Source organism: Motacilla alba, chromosome 1A (genome assembly GCF_015832195.1).
Source record: "Motacilla alba alba isolate MOTALB_02 chromosome 1A, Motacilla_alba_V1.0_pri, whole genome shotgun sequence".
Lineage (NCBI taxonomy): Eukaryota > Metazoa > Chordata > Aves > Passeriformes > Motacillidae > Motacilla > Motacilla alba.
Genome location: NC_052031.1, coordinates 64,712,473 through 64,738,001, shown reverse-complemented (window position 1 = coordinate 64,738,001; position 25,529 = coordinate 64,712,473). Strand labels below are relative to the sequence as shown.

At 40.4% G+C, this 25,529-nt stretch overlaps 1 long non-coding RNA gene across 21 annotated transcripts in view; it reads left to right on the top strand.

Annotated features, from left to right (window-relative positions):
- Nucleotides 1-25,529, top strand: part of LOC119707810 — a 242,900-nt gene that overhangs the window by 191,443 nt on the left and 25,928 nt on the right. For 17 of the 21 annotated variants that reach the window (XR_005258881.1, XR_005258887.1, XR_005258882.1 and 14 more), the window contains 2 exons: nt 2,584-2,755; nt 10,690-10,802. This is a non-coding gene — a long non-coding RNA (uncharacterized LOC119707810). Of the gene's footprint in view, nt 1-2,583; nt 2,756-9,140; nt 9,387-10,689; nt 10,803-17,787; nt 17,825-25,529 lie in introns of all 21 variants that reach the window. The other 4 variants (XR_005258879.1, XR_005258872.1, XR_005258880.1 and 1 more) reach the window with 3 other exon arrangements.

The following is a 25,529-nucleotide window of genomic DNA, read 5'->3' as shown; positions in this document are numbered from 1 at the left end:
GACTCATCTGTGCATGTGGACAAGTTGTATTAAAAGTTATTAAATTTGGTAACAGATCAGTAGAACTTGAGGTGATCAGTAGGGCTCTTCTGATTTGGCTGGAAGTATGAAATTTCATACTTGAAATTTCATTTGCAATGTAAAAGTGAACTGCATTAAAAATTCACAAAACTTCTATTATTCTTTAATTATATCTGGAGCTATTTAGTTTTGAGTGGAACTGAAAAAATGGCTAGCTTTTTGCTTAGAAAGGTAAAATTTAAAAATTGTGAAACTTTTTTTGCTCAGTTTGAGCCAGCGGGCTGAAACGGGATTTGGTTAAGTTTCAGTGTGTAATACTGTGCATTATTTTAATTATTGCTGATCATTTGCTCCACAGCAGTGTTCATGGAGTCCGAGTTCCCTTCAGGAAGGGCTGGAACATCTGAGCTTAGTGCTGGGACTCATCCTGCAGCAGGAGGACTGTCCAGCTGCTCAGACTGCCACCTGTCCTCAGCCCTGTCTGAACCCAAATGCCTAAGGAAGTGTGTAAGGACAAGGAAATTGTAGATCATATTTCAGCTAAGTGATCTCTTGGTGCTCCCCCACCCCAGAGAAACATGCAGTCAGGCATAGTTTATTTCTCATTAGCAACTGAAGTGATTTCTGTTCTGTAAACTTGCTCGACCTCCCTCTGAGCCTTGCAGCCTCCCTTGCAAGGGGTCCTACAGCATAACACACCTGTTGTGAAGAGCCACTTCGTTGTTGTTTGTTTTCAAACTACCTCGTGCTAGTTGGAGATGAAAGGACGCCTTATAGAATCTGACAGTGAAACTAGAAAGGGATTTTAAGACTGTATTTTTGAAATGTAATTTGTGTTCAGGCATTAGGTTGGTGTGGTGGCTATATCACAGTTAAGTAATCCAGGACCGGGTTGCCTTGTGAGTGAAATAAGTATAACCTAAAAGGTCTGTGCTTCAAAAGAAGTTAAGTCTTAGCAGCCATATCAGTTTTAAGCATGGGCATATTTGGTAATAGCAGGAAAACTCCTGTTGGGTTCCAGCTAATGAATCATTTGAGCATGCATTTGACTCCTCTGTGCATTTCAGACTGAGTTGTGCTGGGGTACTGAGTCTGAGTGTTACTCTGGAGGTACCTCTCTGTTTGTAAAATTTAATCCTGTTGTAACACTTACGGTGGTTTGTTGGTTTTTTTTTTTTTTGTTTGCTGGATAAACACTTTTGATTTTGCTGTCCTGTGTTGGCTAGTGTTCATTTTGTGTGTGTAGAGCCCTGTTTCTGATTGGGAGCTTGTTGAGATCAACGTGTTCTGGGATGTTTCTGCTTGCCAGTGAGCAGAGGGATGAATGGAACAGAGAAGTAATGGGAAGAGAGAGTAAAGGAGCATGAGGAGCCCTGAAATCTAAAGAAGATAAGAATAACATGGATCATGAGTCTGTTACATACTGAGACACAAGATCTCCTTGGGATGGGCTAATAAATACTTCAGTAACTTCAGCTGCCTGAGCCACTGTGTCTACAGACGTGGTTCCCCTTCATAGCACCTTCTATGAAATAAGAACACAGGAAGAGCTTCAAATGGAAAACACTGGAAAGAGAAAATTATTAATATTACAATTTGCTCACCAGGTTTTGTAGACTAATAAGATTATTCCTGCAAAACCAAATGACCAGCCAAACAAATATAAGAAGTCATAATAATGAAGAGACTGATTTTACCTAAATCACAGTAGGGTCTTGCTGTCTGTGGGAATTTTTCCTTACTGGATTTCATTTTGAGAAGGTTTCTTGATGCAAATGGACTTTGCAAATCTTAGTCTGCTGAAACTGAACTGTCTTAAAAGTCAAATTTTCTCTTTTGGCAAAATATAATAAACATAATGCATGACATGACATGACATTACATAACATAACAGTGGTATTTCTAAATGAGTAGAGTTCCAGGTTAAAATTCAAGAAAAGCTGTGTATAATAAAATATTCTATTTATATCCTAAATTCCTTAGGAAAAGATTAAGCTTGGGAGAAGAAAAAATACCTTATTTTTTATATGACATAATGGGGCACTGAAAGATTAGGGTCACAATATCAAAAACTCTGAAGTCCAATTTAGACTGCAGGAGAAAAGACTGGACTTTGAAAAATGCTTAGCTGTATTGGCCCTGAGCTATTCCAAATATCCCATCATAAGAATTGGAGCAGAAACAGGTTGATGCTATGCTCACTTGAAAACGTGTCACCAGTGGTGTCACTAGCAGTGGAAAATAGAGAAGCTGTTTTGAAAATCTGTTTCACTGCAGGAGATAAACGTGGATGCTGCCATTTAACCCAGTGTCTAAGCAAAACATCTTTCTGGGTTTTTGTAAGTATTCTTGATAGACAGAGAGTAAAGGGGAAGGAAACAGAATGATTGAAAAGTCTTCATTAGGATGGAGAGGAATGAGGGCAGCAGGATAGCAGGTGTCAGAAGAAAATGCCATGGACGGTACTTTGATGGCAGTAAAAGATGCAACCCATCAAAAGCTGTGTCAAAAGTAGTTTGAGGTGCTGGAAGCAGTAAAAAATGGGAATTATTTCTCCCACAGGTGTTGCTGTTGAGCAGAAATTGGAAGGAAACTGAGGGTCAATAGATTGAGAAAATGGTGCTGCCCATCATTGCAGAAAACCACGAACCTCACCACTGAGGGACAGGAGTGACCAGCGGTGACCAGCTTTGCTGCCTTAGGAGCATCCCCATTAGCTGTACTTTTCAATAAGGTAAGAAATCAATTTGGGGCAAATTTTTTGGAAGAAAACTTCCAAAGGGATTCTTCGAGAAATCAAACTCAAGTGGCCCCTCCCCCAGCTGGTTCGGGAAAATATTTCCTTGGAGAAAGAAAAGTGGAAAAAACTGTTTATTTAACAGGCAAAGCATTCACCAGCACAAAAAAAAAAAAGAACAGTATTAAACAATAAAAGCTCTTGCTGCTCCAAAGAGATGACAAACGCAGGAAGTCCCTTGGGGGGCTGTAGCTCAGCTCACTCAGTCTCTGTTCAGTCCCTCCAGTGCTGGAAATGCCACGGCCCAGGCCACAGGTGGAGCTGCCACTGCTCTGCTGGGTGTTCCGTCCAGAGCAGGTTTGAACAGGTCCAAGAAAAAGAAAAAACACAGTCCAGGGAACTTCTCTGCCTCAGCTAGCTAAAAACAAACTAAAAGCAAAGGAGAGCCCTGTCCGGCTGTCTGTCCGTGCTGCAGACAGCGCGGTCCAGGAACAGAATGTGGAGGATTGAGTGCAGTTCCTGAAAACAAACTGTGTGCTTCTTCTCTCCCCTCTTTGCTCTCAGAACCTGTCTTTAAGGTGTAAAATTTATTTCTGGGCTAAACAGATGAATGGGGATACAAGCATCATGAAGTCACCCCAGGACATCAGTTAATATCTGAATTGAATTGGGAAAATACTGTTTTTAATCAAACTGAATGCAGCCTAAGCAAAAAGCCTGACTATAAACTTCCAGAATCAGTGACTTTATACATTTTCCAGAGGCAGTAGATGGCAAGTGTACACCTGTTTTTCGGACTGATACAATAGAAGTGTCTTAATACACAATACTGAACTAATTCTGTCTGCTCATTTTCTTTCTTGAAGCTGTTTGCTGCATTTCAGACAGGTTAAAATGGAGTGTTTTTCTCACTCTTGGGACTGACATTCAGCTTTCCCATTACATCTTATTAAGGGCTCTGTCAGGTTTGAAAATCAGAAATGTTCAAATAAAAGCAGTGTCTGGAGAGAGAGGCACAATTTGCTTTCTTTTTCCAGCCTGTTAGTAAGTGAGGAGTGGGAGGTAAAGCAGGGTTCACTACAGGACTGAGGGCTACTTTAGTCCTTTACTCAACTGAAAAGAGGAAAAAAATGTTTATTTGTTAGGGAACAGCCTGGGTTTGTACGCACTCAAAATACTGACTGATTTGTTGATGTTACTGACAGACACTGCATGCATTTAACGTCCTTGGATGAGAATTTGCAGTAATTCTGTTTCCCTTTGTGGAGATAATTAAGGCACCCAACAGCTGTCTGGCAAACATTATCGCTCTACTACCTGGTCCCAGGGGAGCAGAGGCAAGGCAGGAGTGATTTGACCAAGTGATTGGCAGGGCTGGGGTGAGAATCAAACCTTAAGCAAGCCCTGCAGCCGAGGGTGAACACATAGCATTGTACTTACAACATCTACAGTTGCTACAAACATCACGGAATTGTTTAGGTTGGAAATGACCTCTAGGATTGTCAAGTTCAACCATCAAATGCAAAGAAGAAAGTAGTTTTGTGTGTAGAGACAAAAGATACAGCTGTGCTAAATGCTCTACAAATACATAGTAAGAGGAATCCTCATCACAACACTGCTCAGTCTATCTAAATGAGGAGGAATCTCCTGTAAATTTATTTTTAATAGTAAGTTAAGGTAAACTCTGCCCCTACTGAGTAAGATTTAGACATGTCTTTTCTTCTCAAATCGAAACTGTATCTTGGTTAATGGGGACACCTTTTAATTAATTTCTCAAAATGTGTATATTGCATTATTTCACAGAATTATTTAGCTTAGAAGCACAAGCTTCCCTGAGCCTCGTGGTTTGTGCAGTATCCTCCTTATCTATAAATAAACAATATATGACCTTTGTACTCTAGAAGCCTAGTAAAGACCCTGGCAGGACATCACAGAACCTCTTAATATAACTTTTAGCTATTTGTGGGAGTCTGCCTCCGTGTCACTGAGAAACAGAGTTGGAGGTGACAGTTTAGATTTTGCCTCCTCCTTCCGGAAGCCATTTCAGTCATGCAGGCAGCTATGTGTCTTACTGTGCATTTATAGCTTAAGGAGTCATTTCCACTTGGAAATAGTCCTGGGCACAGTGAAGATGGACACAGAGTGCAGGCAAAGGTACAGCTCTGTTGCTGCTTTCAGGTACTGAGATTAAATGTCTGTTTACCAGGTTTCTGTTTCAGTGAAAATTGCAATAATAAATGCGATTATATACAGTTCAGTAAAGATGCAATTTAGAATGTTAAAATATTTATGTTAGCTCTCAAATGCCACCCTAAGTAGGTGTTATATTAAAATTGCATATTAAAACAAAATACAGATTTCCCTTCCCTACTTAATGTCAGGTACTTCATTTCAATTACTGAAAATATTTTGCAGTTGTTTTTGCTTTCCTGTTTTTCTCTGCTTACATAAATCAGCTTACAAGTTTAATGAATTTATGCTTAGATCCTTCAATATTTAAACTTCTGTCTGCTTTGATAATTAAATTAAGAGCAAAATAAAATTTGAAACTGTAGAATGCAGGCGTAGTGTTTCCATATGGCCAGAACGTTTTCAGATGTTCATAAATGTTGCACTGTTCTGGTGCTTCATATTAATATTCAAAGCAAATATGTGTTCAACTACAGGAAGGCTTTCTTAGGTCTTTTTTTGGGGTGTCAGACCTCCAGTAAGCTGTTTAACATGAGGGCTTCTCCAGTGACACTTGCTGAAACAGTATTTGTTGAAGTGCATGTTGCAAAGCAGCCACTTGATTCCAGGTGTCTGAAAAATGCAACAATATTTCAGGTGAAAGCAGTGTGTTCCACTTGCAAAGATGCTGATCTTTTTGTAAATTAAATTCTATGTATTTTAGACAGAAGTTGTGATTTTTAGGGTTACCTGCATTAGTGGTATGTATTAGTTTGTATATTGTTTAGTTTACATATTCCACCTACATCCTTGTAGCCAGATGCAGAGCTGTTTGTATCTAGTAAGTGTCTACTCTGAGGATATTTTTATCAACAATTACACAAAGGAAACTGAAATTAAAGACTTCCCCATAGACTTTGTGGATCATCCACTGTTTTGTTGTTGAAATAATGACTGCTCACTGCAAAACTACAAATGGAAAATGAGCTGCCATTAAAAGGGAAATTCAGATGTGTTTCATGGATCCTTTGTTTTTCTTGCTTTCTTGTGCAAGAAGAAAGCAAGAAAACACTGTATTTTAGGGAGAGTGAGAGAAAATCCTAAGGGCAACTGTCAGAACCAGGACAAAGATTTGGTTTTGTCACTGATCTCCATGCAAATGGACTTCTCTTTCCATCCTTCCCTGTTGCTGGACCTAAAAATGGAATTTGGAGTACCAGAGCTTGTGGCCTTAATTATGTGGGTATATGTTGTGAGAATTAGTAGTACCCGTGGAACTCAGGGTTGATAAATGCTACTGTTATTGTACAATTAGGTATTAAATGTTACCCTCTCAGGATAACACACTGCACTTCAGGGAAGAAACACATAACATGACTTGAAGAAAATGAGAATATGTTTAAACAGAATGTCTCCAGGATAGTCAAGGGAGAGATTAAACTGGAATTCAGATGAAGTCTTTTGTAGGTACATACTCTAGTGAGGAATTAACAAAATGGGAGAGCCAAAGGGGGGTGCTTAGCTTACCTTTTTTTTTCCTCAGTAAAATCTGGGAAGTAAAATTTCAAATGTCGTGTGAATATTGAGCCCTATTTTGGTTTGCTTTTAGTTTATTGAAAAATAATAAACTGTAAAAAAAAAAAAATTAAAATATTCCAAGGCTTCTTTTTTTGTCCTGCTGTTGTTGGACAAGGGTTCTTTCAGCAATGTCAAACTGGTTGACTTGCTATAGGAAAAAAGTGCTGTGAAATATTGATAAATAAACAAAACCAGAAAGGTTTTTTATGTGTTTGTTCCCCACTAACTTTTTACTGCGCTGATACTCTCGGTGATTATTTGTAATTGTATGAAAACTGTGTCTGTCTTCTGCATGAATATGGGAAGACCCGCTTGGTTTAGTTCTGCATATGAAGAAAAGGAACTGCATAAAATATTTTTCATTCCTCCTGTTAATTCTTGATTGAAACCCATTGAGCATTGTTATTCTTTTGCTGGTAGTGCACAGACAAAAGAGCAGACTGTCACCAAAGACAGTTCCTTAATTCATATTTCAGAGGATAAAAACGAAGAACGTTATTTATTTTATGGATATGTATGTGCACAGTTAGATATATATCAGTTGTAATGGGCCAAGGAAAGCAGAAAGGAATCCTTAGTGCTCAGATGGAATGGGAAGGACAGAACCAGAATGGAGCTGGCTTTGAGATTTGAGGCAAAGGAAGGCATTTCATGTGCAAAGGATCAGGCTCCTATTGGATTCCCAGTACTGGGGGCATAAAACTTTAATTTCCTTATAGAAGCAGAGCAGTTTGAAGTGATAGGTTTGACAGTGGAAGATGAATATTGTTTTTCTTTTTAATTTAATATTTATAATTTAAGAAGGTGTTATAATTTATTGTATCTTATTTTACCTTCTCTTTAAACCTACTAGTTATTATTTAAAATAATAGAGTAAGGTTTAGAATATGGATTTACACAAATATGTATATATTCATTGTAGAAGAAAAATCTGTGAAGCAAAGAAAAAAGATATAGATCAGTCCAATTTCACATTGTGGGTGGAAGAAAACTTGGGAGCCTAATTTGTACTGATGACAATAAAAATAATTTTGGTGTGGGAAATGTTATGACCCACCTCTAAAGGCCAAGTAACTGAGGTTCTTGTTAATAGAGCCCTTGGGGTGGATTTGAGTGAAAGGTGTTTTTAGAGAGATAGACAGCAGGTTTGTTTTAGAACCACTTGGTTGCAATGGCAAGGAGGTTTGTAGCTGCTTTGGTTAGTATCCACAGAAAAACAGCAATATAAAAGTATAAAGGTATCACTTAAGAAAACATACAAGGAAAAGAAAGAAAGAAGAAGAAAGGTAAGAGTAGGCAAAAGAGAGGAAAGATATCACCACCCATGGATCCAGTGACAAGTGTTGATTGTTGCAATTTCAGTGCCTGTTGGTTGAGGTGATGGTTTCAGTCTTGACCCATGAAACACAAAGTGCAGTGGGTTCAGTGTTGAGGTGGGAATGCCCAGGTGCCTCCCCTGGGGCATGGGAAGTGTCACAATGTCTGATAGAACACTATGGGTCACAGTTCTCTGGTGGAAGGCCCTGAAATAAGTCTGGGGGCATTTAAGGGATCTTTGATGGTTTCTGACACCCTCTAAGACCCTGCCTGTCACATCAGGGCAGTTGAGCCAGTTCACCCACCATCAGAAGGGATGAAAACTCTGAGGCCTCCATGTGATTGTCTTCCTCAGGGTCAGATGGAGTCCCTTGTGTAAGGGAGGACATTGCCATGGTCAAAAGCACTATTCCACCTCACAGGATCTGCTTCTTATCGACCCCTTCCCTTATCTGGCTCAAAATCAGCTTGTTGCTAAACAAAGGTGGTGGGTGCTCACCTCCTCTGCCCCTGGGTTTCCAGAGGTTTCCCCACCTCACACCCAAAAGCTCTGCTCTGCTCTGGCTGGGGGGCTCAGCAAAGCACCTGCTGCCTTGGCAAATGGCCCATCTTTTGAGTCCTTAACCCTTAACATTCCAGTCTCTCACATGAAAGAATGTCTGAAACAGTTCCTAGGAAATGTCATTAGCAAGATTAAATACTACTCCTCCCTTAAAGATGAAATCACAGTAAAGCACCCTGTGGAGAGTTTTGCTCTTCATAACCAGACTGTGAGTGTTACCACAAGTGCCACAGCCCAGGCAAGGGTTCTCCTCATCTCCTTGTGCATGGGGCAAGCCTGCTAAGGCACACTGAAATCATGAGCATGATTCTTCCATTCATCTGTGCATTCTCTGTGCAGTGCTTGGAGCAGTAGCAAGGGTTGTGCCTGATCAGTGTCTGTGGTCACAGGTGCTCACTGAAAGCTGCATCATGAATTATACCTGAGAACCTTTCCTCCTGGTTTGTTCCCTTTGACTTGGAGCATAGAATCAGGTGAACTCTGAATTATTTTCATATGTTTTAAGCTGTGTCAGAACATATTTTTTTCTGGTGTTTTAGTGAGTACTTGTCCTAAGACTATTTTATTAATACCACTTTATGTCACTAGAAATTCAGGGATCTTAGAAAAGTTATATTTTGTCGCCATAGTGTTACAGAATCATATCATCCTTTAGGTTGGAAAAGACCTCTCATATTAAGTGCAACCATTAACCAAACACTGCCAAGGCAACCACTAAAACATGTCCCCATCTGCACACCTTTTAAATCCCTCCAGGAATGGTGACTCCAGCACCACCCCAAGCAGCATGTTCCAATGCTTGACAGTCCTTTCCATGAAGAAATTTTTCCTGTTTTCCAACCTGAATCTCCCCTGGTACAACTTGATGCTGTTTCTTCTTGTCCTGTCACTTCTTACTTGAGAGAAGAGACCGACCCCTACTTGGCTACTAGCAAGCCCCATAAAAACTCCTTTAATCCTTAAAGAATAATGAGCTTCATCTTGGGCAAGGTGAAAAAACATGTGAATAATGCAGCAGCTGCTGCAGGCTGACAATAAGCTAAAAAGCTGATTCTTGCTTACCAAAATGGAGGCCCATCTCTTCTTGGAAATCAGTACATTGTGAAGTTTTAGAACCAGTAAAGCGCAATTCAGATTCCATTATGGGAGTGCTTTCCTTCTGAATTAAAAGATATTTTGCCAGTGACAATTTTCAGGTTGGATACTTGTGATGCAAGACCTGATGACAGAAAAGACCATGATTGTAATGTGTCCTGCTTAATAACAGTGGTCATGGTTTCTTGAAGGTAAAACTACCTTCTCAGCAACTTTCTAGCAGGGGAAGAAGGTGTGTTCTTACTTTTATTACCAGGATGCTTGCAGTAATTCCAGATATAACAAACATTATTAAATGATGTAATCTCAAATGCTCTGAAACACTCTGGTACAGCCTTTTGAACAGTCCTGAGGGGCAATTTGGGATTGTTCCCAGATAACAAAGCATAGTGTAACAGGTAGATGATTTTCTACCACCAGTTAGTCTCTTGCATTCAATGCAAAAGGATTTTTTTGCATCACATAATTTATTGGACCTTACAGCAGCTGAGGATACAGCCAGTGTTGAAAGCCCCAAGCAGTAAGTTACACAGCTGTTGCAGAGCCCACCAGAGTACTGTGTTCTCTATCTCTGACATTGCCATGCAGTGACTGAGATCCATTATCTCAATATCAGCTGATATGGACCGTTTGGATTTCAGAAAAAATAGTAATCAGATTATTAATGTATAAAATCAAGGCCATGAAGCTAAATGAGATGGGTACTTTGGGTTGCTACATTGCATTCTGACAAGGTTCAGCTACAATAAGCTGAAGATTTTTGCTTTTAATAACACATTGCAGTCAATATGAAGATGCATGAGCCATGCTGTTCATAAACACAAGTGTGGCATTTCATGAGTTTTTTAAATGGTCACAGTGAAAATCTTGAGAATCATAAATAGAAAATTTTCTAGTTTTTTTTTAGGCAATGATCATGTTTTGAACAGCATGCTGCTAAAAACAGGCTCCAGACTTAGTCTTGGACATCAGCTAAACAGCAAGTGCTACCCGGTAGATTTCATAGATGAGACCTTTTTTTAAAATTACCTTCACTTAGGTCCATCATGTGTGGAATCATTTGGTACTGGCTTCTGATGAGCGGGATGTTGTCTTTAACAGCTCACTGGGATTTTCAGTTACATCAGTGCTGAAGTTTGACAAGTGCTTGTGTTCCTTGAGGCATGGAGAATAAAAGTAATCCTGAACAAAACTCTGTTCTTTATTTCAGTTTCACTGATAACATGCAAATCAGAATCTGTTAACCATTGGCTGTCCCAGATATGATGTCAAAGCCAACAAGGGAGACTTGATGTAGTATGACTCAAAACCAGAAGTTTTTTGGTAAGTCACATAACATGCATTAAGTAGCTGAGAAAGTGATCATTCCTGATAACAGATACTTTTTCTGCCCTTTGTACCTAAAATGTACTTTCAAGAAACATTGCTAAAAAGCATAGTAGACGGTCCAGATTTTGGAAAGTGTTTCTCCCTTCAGAGGCCTAGAAGACCAGACCTCCATACAAGGAAGGCTTTGAACATCCTGCCACAGCCTAAACTTGTGGAAAACTCCACAGTGCTTCAGCATGGCATACTGGTTTTGGTCAAGTATAGCACAGTGCTCTTCCTATTTGTGCAACTTCCACCTTATTTCAGAGTTATTAATTCACCTGTTTCAGTTAGAACATCTTTCTTGGTAGACCTGCATTACCTCAGCATGTCAAGAGGAATATTCTCAAGATGACATTGGAGAATATGCATTGCTTTCCAAAATATGTATTGATTGCAGCAGAATTTAAATAAAACAAGTCCCAGAACAAAATATAACTCCTGTGTATTCACTACGTAAATATGATTTATGAAGTTTTAATCTCTTTCTTGAACCCTTAAAAGCTTGGTTTTTAAGGTAGTAGTGATATGACTGTAATACTATAAGTTCTTAAATGTACTGGTGCTATCATTCTGCATGCATAGTTTTTTTCTACCTAGAGGACTCTTTAGTGCTGCTAATACAGCTAACAACACTGCTTGACTTTATTAAAGCCTACTGACGTGTTTACTTGGAGTTGAGAAGTCACACATTTTCCCTTCCCACCAGTAGCAGTCAGCTCTGGTGTGTATTTTTGCTTTCTTACATTAACACATGTATGTTACAGAGTATCTGTGCAGGTGATTGAAAAAAAACAACAACAACAGAAAAAAAAAAGGCTGCATAGCCTTTGGTATCCCTGGAAAGTAAATACAGGTGTGTGCCCTACTCAGGTGAGGCTCCATATGAACATGTAGATGCATCTAAAGACAATTTCTGAAGAGAAAATGATCTTATATTGTTGTGGGCTCCTGTCCCATTTTTATTAATGTCTCAGATTTGAGAAACAACTGAAACAATCTGTGTCCTTGCTGTAATACCTGGGTGTGAGACAGAGCACACCCTTTCTGAAGGAGCAACTCATATGAATTCTTATTTTTCCACTCCTAGAACTCTTGTATATACCTCCCATCCCCATTTTTCTCCCGAGTTTATCATCTTCTATTCAAGAACTGCTGTTCTGTATCCCAGTTTGGCCCAAGCAATAAGTAAATACTAATGATATTCCCTTAATCACTGTATCTTGCTGCTGACATCTACATAAGGAACAGATGATGTCCAGTGTTGCACCACTGTCGAGGCATGGAAGAGTCTTCCTTCACTTTCTGGCCTTCCTGATGTTGTTCCAATTCTGGTTGACATTAAATGTCCTCTGGACTGGTATGCACATGCTGTTCCCTGCTGCACGGGTTTGATCTGTTTAATTAGAACCATGGAAGGCATCTTCTGCACCTCAGAAAAATACTGCTTGGCACTACAGCTGGAGGAACAGACATCCACCATGATCTGGGATATGACAAAACAGCAGAGGCCAGCTGAAGGAGCGATTCCCAAAATCTTGATGTATTTCTCATGGTACCTGCATGAGAAAAAAAGCATCTGCAAAATGGCTCCAAATGCGTTTGTCTTCTGCAAGTGCAGAGCCTGGGACAGAATTGGAAACAGCTGTAACCCCTGCCTCAAAGAGGTGCAGTGCAGATCCTTTTCAATAGGAATGCTATCCCAGCAAAGTTAATTGGGCAACTCCTGATCTAAGGTATTAGTATTTTATTATCATGATTTTCTTCTGACAACCACATATGAGCATTTACACTAGAAGTGCATCCAAAAAGGTCATAGTTACTTAAATAAATAACATAGGTATTTTGCAAATGAGCAATTAAGTTATGAAAGAAGCCTCTTTGCATATAGCTGCTGGGTTTGATCCTTCTCTGCATTATTTAAGACCTAAGGCTCCAGAGTTAATTCCTGGTTAATTCAGATACAGAGTGTAGCTCTGCTGTGCTAAAGTGTTGTGTGACCTCCTGGACCAGGGGCAGGGCAGGCTGCAGGCTGATAACAGCAGCCCTGCTCTTCCCTGGGCTGGAATTCCTTGCTTGTCTTTGCAGCCTGTCTGTCTGCTCGCTCCTGTCCTTTCCTGCACAATCCTTTTGGCATTGGTTTCCCCTGTTCCTGCCCAAAAATCCATGGTCACAGCAAAATGCATGCCCTCTGCAATGTCTGATTTCTGTCTTGATTGGCTTTTCCAAGGCTCTCAATATGTTTGTTGTCTCCCCTCCATGTCCTCATCTGTATCTCCAGGTCTGAAAACTGCCTGCACAAATCACTTGACTGGCTGTAGGTGCCATCATGTGTCACCACAGACAGGGGAGTGGTCAGCATGTGCTCTGAGACTCTGAAAGCCAAGTGGAAATCTGCAAATGGGAATGTCCCTTTGTATTACAGTTTTTTATAATTATTATTATTATCAGAAAGGGATTCCAGGAGTTAAAAAAGAATTCCTGTGAATTCTAATCACATTCATTAAAAAAAAAAAAGAGTTAGTGTTTACTGTAAAAGTTCTTTTTTTGCCTACAGACTGCACAAGGAAGGAAACAAAATATTTGAGTTCTCTCTGTAAGGCAGCTACTTTCCCTGTGCCTTTTTCTTCATCTGTTTAATTCCCAATACCTCAGAGGCACAGTTTCCTCCTTTAGCAGGGACTGTGACCTTAAAAATAGCTTGCTCCAAAGTAAACACGGAAAAAAACCTACTTCAATTGTTTCAAATATGTGGTAAGTAACCAAAACCATGTCCATGCTAAAGCTGAAATTCAGAGTCTTTCAGAGCTGCACCGGGCCTTTTGTTTCCCTGAGCCTTTGTGTTCAGGCTGCAGGCTGGCCTCTGTCTCCAAAGACATTGGTAAATCTTGCAGTGCCATTTGTAAGTAATTTGTCCCTACCTTTACCACTCTTGCAAAATGTTTAGAGGGGACACTTTCTGTTTGGATGAGGGCCAAGTGTGGCACCCAGCACCTATGGAAGTGGTGATCCCAGGCTGCTTCCATGGCATTCTGATGGGCAGGACATCACAACTGGAAGAGTTGGTGATTTATCGACAGAGAGCTTGTTTTGTCACTTGTGCTTCTAGCTGTAGGCCTCCGTTTTCTGGTCCAGCTGCAGGAGGAGAGAGGCAGGACCTTTCTGCACTGGGGCTGTAGCATAGCCACATCCATAGGGCTCTCCTGCCACCCCTGCCTCTGCTGCACATCTGCCCACAGCTGGACCAGAGCTTGCAGTTCCTACAGAAGTGTTTTCCAGGAACAGGACTTGCCATCAGACAGATTTAGTGGGGCAGTGAACCAAGTCCTAACCTGTTCAGTAACAAGGCTGGCGTCCATGTGTTAAAGCAGCTGTGAGCAGCTGTGCTCTACATTTCACTGAGGAGCCCTTGGTATTGTGTAACCAGTAAGGACAGAAGGACAGGAGAAAGGACATTCAAGTCTGCAAATTAAATCCCTAATGACAAGCAAGTATTGCAAAGGAGTATTTTCAGAGTCTGGCCAATGCCCTTGCATGGAAGAGTTGGTCAGGTCTTACAAACACCTCTCCCTGGGCAGAATTGTCTCCTTACCTTGCTTAGGAGGGTTTAAAACTGGTACAGATGCAAGAGTAACAGTCCATTGGGTCTCTCACAAACAGTCTACTTGTGCAGACTGTCTCAAAACACGAGTATTCCCTTTGTTTTTCATCTTGCAGAGGGGATCTTTCTGTCTCTAAATATACCAGCTATATCTGTGTGGTGTAGCAAATATGTAGTCACTTGAATATTTTCCTCTGAATATAGTCTAAAAGCCTTCATTTATTTAGAAAACATATGTATTACAGTGTTTTGAAGCCTCAGAAGAGGACTAAGAAAGTTTTGATTAGCATTGACAGCTTGGTTCCTTTGGTGTAGGGAAAGAGGAACAGTTGAAAAAGGAGCAGGGGGAAATGTCAAAAGAACATTTTTTGTACTTTTGCATCTAAGATGCAGCAGGGTTTGGGAAGGTTTTCTTAATCTGTTGTGTTAGCCTGATCCACAGGGAACTCATTTTGAAATTAAATATACCAAAGCATTTATGATTTACAAGGGGGGGGGGGGGGGGAAGCCTTAAAAAATATCTTGTGTTTGATCTATTTGTCACTATGAAAATATTGACAAAAAGTAAAAGAATGGCTTTCATTTAGCCTATTATTCTTGGCTTATTTTAATGCTTTCTTATTAAGGGCAAACTCCCATTAAAATGTGAGATTAACTCTTTCACAGCTGCAAAGGAATAAAAAGTTTGATGATTACATCAAACTAATCTATTCTAAAGTAGGTAATTCCTACTAAAAATACATAGTGTGGCTGAGAGGGTTGTTTTTAAAAGTAAAAAACATATGTGGAATAAGCTGTGCAGGATTTGTGCTGCAAAATATCTTCAAAAAGCAGCTTCTGTGTAAAATCAGAAATAGAGTGTTAATGACACAGTTCTTAAAGGATTTCAGAAAATAAATACTTTATGGAAAAAAAAAAATGAGAGAGCATGAAGTGTTAACTACAGACCCAGCCCAAGGGTTCCTGGGACCTTGGCTTCATGCTGTCACAGAAAGCTCTCTCTGTTTGTGGAGTGTGCTTTCCCTGGCAGTCAGAGAGCCCTCTGGGAGCCTGTTTTGAAGGAAAGTGCTCCCAAAATGGGCAAAGCAATAAAGAAACTGGAGTTGGTGCAGCACAGCAGCTGCTGATCCAGCCAGGCTGTGCCACTATCAATTACCCTGGGAGCCCAGGGCTGGATTTGGGGGCAGTCATTGTCACACGAGTAAGAACTAGGTCGAGGTCCGTGCCAGAATTGCGCCTTAAACGTACCCAGAGTGGGGCCCAGGGCACTGCCTGGAGGTGGCAGCACAAGAGATCAGATGTAGTGCCCAGCCTCCTGCCCTGCCACCCGTGCTACCTGTGCTCATTAGTTTGAAGGACTCTTAGGTAGCTAGAAACTCATTAATGCTGGCAGGAGAATGATTACCTAGCTCTGGGTTAGTAATGCAATGCGTCATGTTGCAGAACAGCCAGACCTGCAGCTTAAGCTCTCTGTTACCACTTCAGAGAGACAGATGTTACTACTGCCAGCCCAGAATTCCTAAAAGAAAATGCTAATTTAAATGACTTACTCCGTTAAATTCCCGTTGAATTAGCATTAGTAATGAAAGCAGTTGCATTGTTATCACTGTAGTATCTGAGGAGGCTGTTGGCCAGAATGTCATATGAACAGGAATGTCTGCTGGGATATTTAATTTCATCTCCCATGACAATGTGTGATTGTTCTCTTTTGTACATCTTCTGTTAACTCTTAGTGGTCTGGATGATGTTTTGGTATAGGCAGACACCCCTCTAGGCCAGCACAAAGTACACAGTAGTGAAGTCCCTGTCTGAAGAATGGCAGTGTGCAGGGACAGCAGAGTTAGCATTCCACTGCAGTGAAACAAGATGTTCACAATTTCCTTCCCAGAATTTCCCACCAGGCTCTGGTTGTATCTGCAGCCAATACATCTCCATGTCTCTGTAACCAAGAGAGAACTTTAGAATTGTTCCTCACCTGATCCTGCAGAGACGTCCCTCCTTGGAGGCTGTTTGCTCAGATGTGCAGAGGGTCCTTTGTGAGCCTCTCTCACAGCACATTTCACCTGATCTCAGGTGTCTCACTGGGTGCAGAGCTCTCAGCACTTAATGCTGTATCCTTGCAATACTTATATTCTGCATCATTGTGCTTTTATTGGAGCCCAGTCAGGAGACACAGGTTCAGATTGGTTTGCCAGGGGGACCCAGAATGAAGTTAGAAGTGTAGGAGGTATTGGTAATAAAGCTTATAAAAGACAGCAAGCTTGTGCTTGGAGTTGTGAACCAGAAACACCACCTTCCCCACAAAATTCCTTTGGTGTGCAGGATTCGCTTTTTTTGCCTTTGGCTTCTTTTGTGTTGTAGTATTTTGTGTCTTTGGAGTTGTGGGGTAGATTTCTTCGTCTCAGGAACCAGCAGTATTTAAAATATGAGGGGACATTGCTTTATTAAAGCAATTCTTTCAGTTCCCACAGCAATTGGTCTTCCATAAATGATGAAGAAAGAAGGAATGTATGTGAAGAGATATATTAGGTCATAATGGTGAACACAGTTTTTCTTAAATTAACAAGGGAGCATTCTTGGGTTTGTTGCTGTAGTTCATTTTACCCAGGCAATTTTTTACTTCAGAATTCTCCAGGTTTGCAATCAAAAACTGCAGCCCTTGTATGTTCACAGCTGTATCAATCCCAGTTTCTCTTGTCTATGTAACTATTACATTCCTCCATTAGGATATCTATTAGTCAAAAACAGACAGAGAACTGTATAATAAAGAACCAGATGTGATACTCTGTGATTTTTCCCAAAAAGTATTTCTGCTTCTGCTTTCCCAAACTTCCCTCAGTCAGATGGGCAGAAATGGCAGCGTAGTGACAATAGTGCTGTGTCCCCCAGATCTGCCTGACCATTTTATACAAATGGCTAGTTTTCTTACAGCTTTGCTCAGTTAAAGGAAAATTGGAGACTTGGGGAGGCAGGGTATATTACTCTAGAATCAGAAAATGTGATTGCCAGCATTTCCAAGTGGCTAAGGAGTAATTCACCAAAGAAGTGGAACCCCAGAGAAAAAAGTGTGCTGACAAAATTTAGGATTTTTTTCTCTTTCTCTAGGGATTTAATAGTAGAATCAAAATTATTTACTGCTCAAAAATTTTTCTACACTTAGGAAAAAAGGTATGTCAAAGAAGTGTGCTGTAAGTAAAATGCGTAGTCTTTTTATTCCCATTCCCTGATTTTCAGTATGGTTTCTAAGCCTTTTTCCCAATATTTGTGGGTTGGTTTTTAATCCTTATTCTCATCAGTCTCTAATCATCTCACTTTACCTTTCTCTTTTTCTGCTTGCAGTCCTTTTCTTTTGCTTCCTTCACACCACCTCTCTTAGGTAAGTCAAAAATGTAACAAATGTGCCTCTGCCACCCCTCCCTACTGTCTTTATTTAAATTGAAGTGGAACTGGAGGCTGTGTAGGCTCCTGCTTTTCCAATGTCAGCAGGTGAAACTTAGTATATTCTTCCCAGGAGCACTGCAAACATTTTTTTTCCTAATCTTTGTCTTGCTGTGTTTAAGTTTGCAGCTGCTGGATTCTACTTTGAGTTTCAAGTTCAAAGGCATCCAGACAGTCTTTGTGAAATATCACAGAACCCACTGAACTTCACCTGGGTTTGCAGGGAAGTTTTGTCAAGCCACAAGTTTCCCACACTTCCAGTGTAAAGCCTTGTGTTAATTCAGAGCTCTCTTCTCCCAGCTCAGGTTAGAGATATCTTAACTCTGAAGGATCACAGCCTATAGGGAACTTCTTCCTAAACTTTGACCTGCTTTCAAGTTTGTAACTAAACTCAGAATTGTTTCCACAGTTTTTGGGGTTTGTAACAAAAGCAAAGGACAGCTGTAACCCAGGTTGATTTCAAATCCATGGCTTTAGGGATGGGGTGCTGCAAAACATATGTCAACTATAGGCTAAATTCTTCCCTTTTCTGAGAACATTCTACCCTGCTGTCCCTGGGGGCTCAGGGTATTTTTCCTTTAACATGGTCAGGCTTTCTGCCATGACTTCCAAGAGATTTTCAAAATACTCTTCTTCTGACTGCTTTTCCAGGTAGCTGGCTCATTTTGCCACCTGCACTCTGGGAGGGGTCATCTATCCTTGGCTTTTGAGGGCCAGCCCTGCCCCTTCAGTCACCTCTTCCTGACCCTTTGAATATCAAGTAGCAGCATCACACTGGAGAATGAGTGGAATAAAGGGAACAGAAATGCTTTGGCCTAAACTCTTCTAGCCTCAGTGTACCTGTGTGATCCTGTGTATTCAGCGTGCCTTTGTATAGCAGTGTATTGCTCTTACCTTTTTTGTTGGTTTTATTTCTACATTACAAGTCCCTCAAAACCAGAACTGCATAAAAATTAATAATGAGGACTTTTTTGCATTATGTAATTCCGGGGTGTTGGGGGTTTTTTACATCTGTGAGCCTTTCCAAGTACACCACTAGCTCATCTGCTTTTGTTTATTCTGTGTCATTAAAAAAATAGTAAGAAAATCCCCTCAGCCATTTTTTTAAAATTTATACCATAGTTTTTTCTGTATTAGAAAGTTGTACATTTTGGTTTTTGTTTTTTAGGTGGTTTGTGTTTTTTTCTCCTCTGAGGAAACAGTGTGAAATCTCTAAATCTCTAAACTGGTAATTAGGCAGGTACCTAAATTTTTAATGAGCAGCATGTGCTTAGCAGTTTTTCCTGAAGATTTGCATATTTGTTTCTTAGGATCTATCAGGTGCTAATACTTTTACAAGGAGGCTGGTGGACACGCACTTGAAGGAAATATGTGCTTATTAATTCTTGGTGCTTTTTGCTTTTATCAGCTCTGGTGTTACTTTGTTCAGCTCTAGCTGTCCCTGGCTTATTACACACAAGACAGTGAAATTTGAATCAAAAGTCACTTGCAGAGATGGAGGTGTAGGCTCCATCCTTTGAGTGTTCATTTGCTGGTTATGTTGCAAGTGCTTTCAGAGCTGTGCAGAAGACTCTGAAGTTCCTGGGGCTGTAATAGAAAACATTGGTGTCTTGACTTTCAAGGGAAGAATGTGGTTAAGATTACAGTGACTGAGTCAGTGTCAATGGGTGGTCCTGGGTCCATGTGGCTCCCAGAAAAGAGTGTCTGCTCAGATGGGTGATGAGCTGCACTCACCGCAGTCAGACAGCTGCAAAAGGCTGCCCTGGACTATATTTTTTCCTTCTCAGTGGCCAAGTGCTGTCAGGTGGCTCCTCAGTGCTGCTTGGCTTTAACTTTGCTATAAAATAAGATAAAGGTTTGTTTAAAAGCTGGGCCATCATAGAGCTGCGTGCTCCTTTTGTCCCTTTGGGTCACTGCCTTTCCCTCAGCGCGTTCCCATTGTCCTGTTCAGTGAGAGTTACAAAATGTCTGCCTCACTCCCAGCGCCATTTCGTAGCCTGATTGTTGGATAATTATGACTGTGAGAAGTGGAAAATAAACAGCATGGCGTGAGGGAGATTTCAAAAGGAGCACCAAATCTGCATGTATTGTTTAGATGTTTAATTGTTGCCGACTGGCTGCGTTTAAACAAGTGACTTTACAGTGTCTGGAAGAAAACAGGCTCCCAAATTTGAGGAGCTGACCTTGGGTAGGTGCCATCAACTGTTCTTTTCTATTGGCATGAACGTGCTGCTGGCAGGGTCTCCCTGTAGCTGCAGTCTCTCACCCAGCCCTGAGTCAGAACCTGCTTACGCTGCCCTGGGCCACCAAATTACTGCACTGTCGTGGTTTAATCCCAGGTGGCAGCTCAGCCCCGCTCCCTCCCCTGCCATGGCTTTGGGAAGAGTAAGAGTGAGAAAACTCGTGGGATGAGATAAAGACTAAAGATAAGCTTTGCACCAGCAAGGCAAAGCAAGGCATTCATTCCCCTCTTCCCTTGGACGGGCAGGTGCTCAGCCATCCCAGGAAAGCTGGGCTCCATCACAGGTCACAGTCTCTTGGGAATACAAACACCATCACTCCAAATGTCTCTCCCTTCCTCCTTCCCCCAGCTTTGTATACAGGAGTGACACCTTATGGTCTGGGATGTCCCTGTGGCCAGTTGGGCTCAGCTCTCCTGGATGTGTGTCCTCCCAAGGCCTTGTGCACCCCAGTCCTGTCACTGGTGAGGTGGGAGAGGAGCAGAAAAGGCCTTGGCTCTGTGCATGCCTGAACTAAATAATAACTGAAACATCCCTGTGTTATCAGCACTGTTCCAGCACAAATGCAAAACACAGCCACTACCAGCTGCTGGGAAGAAATTTAACTCTCCCCCAGCCAAATCCAGCACAGCCGTTTATTCCAAATATTATTTGCAGCCCCTTCAATAATCAAGATTTGATTGAGAAAATATAGGATATTTAAAAATAAGAACCTTCAAATTAGCTGTAATTAAGCTTCCCCCATAGAGCAGTACATAACATTGTTCAGGAAAAAAAGGCAGCAGGGTAGACTACAAATATGCTGAAATCAAACTAAAAATGTATGATAGGAATTGAAGGGACACTGTGAAGTTGGTCCTGTCATCCTAGGGATGCAGTACTAGCTCTGTGAGGAGCAAAGTTAGTGGCATTTACTCTGCTTCTCTATGAAATGCTCTGATTTGTGTGTGTAACATGGGCAAGGGGGATGGAGAAGGGCACTTTACATTCACAGGAGGGTGCAAATTCAAAGCTGTTTAGAATTCTGCAATATCTTAATGATAGTAGTTGATCCCAGTATCAGAACAGTACTTCTATTTTTAAAATGCAGTCGATCAATCATTTTAATACATTGCACCCTTAGTGCCAAACACCTCAGAAAATTCTGTCTACAGCAGTAAAAATGAAGCATCTGAAACCCCTTCTGCAGAGTCATTCTTCCCTTTTTCCTTACCTATCTAAGTACAGTAAAAGCTCAATGCTGCAAGAAATAATCTGGAATTACATAACAAGGAGTAAATCCTCCAAACAAGACTGATTAGCAGGCAGGGATTGCCATCATGAACTGAGCAAGGAGGGACAGAGAAACTGCCCCACCTGACTGAAGTTCTCTCTGAAAATACAGCATGTGCTGTTTTGTTCTTGGGGTTTGGTTTTGACTTTTGAGGTGGGAGTTGTGTACTGCCTTTTAAGAGGATTGAAAATTCTTCCTTTCTGTTTATTTCTCAGGAAGGTGTCCCATATCTACCATGCTTTTACAGAAAACTCTTCATGTAGAGGTGATTGAGGTTGTAGGTAATTCAAGTTCTGTTTCTGCCTCTGCTGCAGTGATTCACACAAAAGCACAAGAGAGTCTTGTACATCTGTTCCTCGTCTGCAAAATAAGGATTAATGCTTCCTTATCATTAGTGCTTATAAATGACTTTGAAGTTCCTCCAGAGTGCTTCAAATATATCTGTTACTGTTGTTGGTGATCAAAATATGAAATACATAACTCAGACATGTTAACAGCATATTAACTGAGAAGATTTTTAACACAACTTCAATATAAAAGTATCAGCACCATATTCCAGCTAATAACCAGCTGCAGTGAGAGCATACCTTTACATCACCTCTATTTTCCCTTCCACGTGGGTTTTCTCAAGGGTGAGGTTTTTTGTGGGCTGCTTATTTTCTGAGACTGACCCTCAGTCTTGTATTGATCAAAGGCTTTGCTTTTTTTTTATATAGTATTAGCAAGAAACAGTGTTTTCAGTTGTGAAACTGGTAGGACTGCTACATTGGACCAAGCAGTTAAAAATTAATTTCAACCATTCTTGTTGCCCCAAGATAAATAAAGGGGGAAGTTTTGAAAGAGATTTTTGGTTTCAGTTGAACAGTAGCCTGCACAAATAGGTATTTATATAACAAAAAATAACTCAATGAAGGCAAGTTTAGTTGAGGTAAAATTGGAGCCAAAAGCACAGATGATCTCGACACAGATCATAAGTTACAGAGTTAAGACATCTGGATTCCTATTCAATTCTCTGAAGGTGTAACTAGGAGTTAATAAGGTTTGCTTTTCTCTTCCAGAAGAGCTTTTTCTATGTGGTGTCTGAAATCTGGCTTCCTTAGGGGATTAATAAGTGTTTTTCCAATAATTCAAAATAACTGCCTTGAAAATACAAGACAGCTTATGATAGTCCTTCCTAACCTTAAGCATTCATAGCAGCAATAATATAATTTGTGATTTGCAGATGTGAGTGCATCCTTCCTAGGGACAGCTGTCCCAGAAATCAGGATATTTGAGCCAAGACTTCTTTAAATCATTTGCCTTGATATCTTAGGCAGTATCTGAAAGGATTTCTTTTTTGAAGTAGCTGTAGAGTGGGCTTGTGTTTGTCTGACCCAACAGGTCTTCTCCCATTACGTGTTTCATTTTGCTGTTGATACACATGCTTTTGTAAATTATTGCACATTTTTATGTCAGATATATTTATAAGTATGTATGGGTTTAGTTCACTATGCACAAATGGAAGATCCTCTTACAGGGTTTGTGGTTAGTGCATGTTGAATTCATCCTGTCATTCCATGCATTGCTTAGAGTGGTCGAGGACAGAGTGCCACAGCAGGGAATCACCAAATATCTGATTCTCTTCTCACCCTTTTCTGAAAAGGAGATGTTGGGTATAGGAAGGGCATGGCACTGAAAAAAACTTCAGTTGTATTGCAATAGCACAATTTGTGTAAAATATATATATATATATATATATATATACACACACACAAAACAGAGCTCCAAAACACGTTAACAACTTCCATGAAAAATCTCATATTCTTTCATTAAGTTCTCGAGAGCCTTTTTCTGAATTCATTTTTTTTTTAATTATTACTTTGAAGCAAGGGCTTTCTCTTCTGAACATAGATTGCAAGTTTTTGCAAGTAGTTCACAAGCACTTAGTTTGCCCAGAGTTTGGATACCCCCCAAGGCAGTAGGAATACAAGCTAGTGCCAGATGAGTGACAGCTTTCATTCCTTTACCATAGTTAACAGCAAAGGTTCAGAAGTTGTCTTACCAGCTTTTGAAACAGAATTGTACACTTGCAGTGCCCATGTTTCCAGAAGCAAAAAGGCTTGCTAGCATTCAGCATCAGCTCTGTTAAGCTTCTTGTGGTGCTGACTTTTTACTTGGCTGTTTTGTGTCTGATTATTTCTTCTTGACATTCCTTTACCAGTCATTCATTTAAAAGATCTCAGGGAGAAAACCTCAAGCAAATGGCAGTATTTTAAGGTCCTTACCATAGTTTCCCTTTGATATTGGACACCTGTTTTCATCTAGCAAGAAGGGAAGAAGGGGTTTTTTAGCTTCTAATTTATTAGGTCGCAGTGATAACATGAATAGATCTACTTAAGATTTAGTATCTGGTATCCTGCTACAGCTATAGGCCTTTAAAAATTATGTTGCACACCATACTTGTCTTTATATCTAGATTGATGGTTTTGGAGGGACAGCCCTTCCTGAGAGCATGTGTTATGAGAGAAGAAAAAAATGAATCATTTGTGTACTCTCACGTGCCTTATTAAAGCAGCCCTATGTATTATGTTCCTGTCTTACTCTAGATGATGCAAAATACTTAGTCTGCTTACTTCATCAGGTACCATGCAGTGTGGATAGCTGAAATCATGACAATCCTGTTCATCCTTTCAGTTCTAATACTTGGTAGTAGGTTATGTTTATGTTAGAAAGATCATAGTTTCTCTTTCATGAATTACCAAGTATGTGAATGTTGTAATTGTTATTCAGAGCCTAGATGATTCATTATTGATAGAAAGTGGTGTTCCTTTCTTAAAGGAAAGGGCTGTTCATTTGCAATGTTCAGTGTTACAATTGTCTTTCTGATGAAAATGATTTGGGGTTTGATTTCCTTTTCAGCAACTAAGGATCATTCTAGCAAAAAATATTGGTGATGCACAACAGGGCATTCTCTATATCAAATATCTAGATTACAAAGTGTTCTGGGATTATCATACCCCCATATGTTCTTAGAGGATAATTACTACCCTGTAGACTTCATATGTCCCATCTTATCATCCACATTTTGTTTAAGAGTGTGTGGCTTTTTTGTTTGCTTTTGTAAAGGTGCTTTCTATGCACTGTTGATGCTGCAAGACATAGAAATTAGGAGACTTGTATATTAGCACTTCCACAGCACAATAAAAGATTGGGGAAAATGTGTGCTTGCCAGCAGAACTGGTATCCAAAATTTATGCATGTATAATATATGGAAATACAAGGAAAATAAAAAATAAAAGATTGGGGAAAATGTGTGCTTGCCAGCAGAACTGGTGTCCAAAATTTATGCATGTATAATATATGGAAATACAAGGAAAATATTTAAAATACAAGGTAATAGTTAAATGTAGGGGGGGCAGTTAAGATTTTAGATTTCTTAAGTGTTATATATTTCAATATTTGGCTTGCTGTATAAATTGGGGGGGTGTTTATTTGGGATTGTTTTGGGTTGGGGAGGTTTTGTTTGTTTCCGGTTTTGGTGGGGGTTTTTTTGGTATTTTTGGGGGAGTTGATTCTGGTTTTGCTTTGGTTTGGTTGGCTGGGTGGGTAGGGTTTTTTTCTTCTTGTACTTGCTTGCATATGTATTGTACAGGCTCTGACTTTCTGGCCAGAGCAGACAGAATTACTTGATGCTGAGAACCTTGTTAATTTTATGGCCCATTTTCACATGGAGATCGGCTTCTATTTCCCCTCTCAGTCTTTATTCTTGATTCAGTTGTTAGTAAGGTTTACTGAGCAAAAACACTGGGTGTATTATGGGAAGAAATCTAATCAATGCAGCACCAAGGGACAGTCCTACAGAGTCCTCCCTATGGCTGTGAGCCAGACTGGAGGTTACTACGAGGTTACTCTGTCTGACTTTAACCAAAATACCCATCTACTTCTGAAAAGGCTGCCGGCCACCCCCAACATGTGTAACAGAAGCCTCATTAATATGAGCTCCCAAGATATGTATACACCTGTTGTAGCAGCCCCCAGCACAGAGGCTGTGTTTCCTATTTTAAACCCTTTGCATGGCTGTCTGCATTCCCTGCTGTCTGCAGTTGCTGTGCCGTGCTGCTGCAGGGCAGCTCACAGGCGGTACCTTCGGG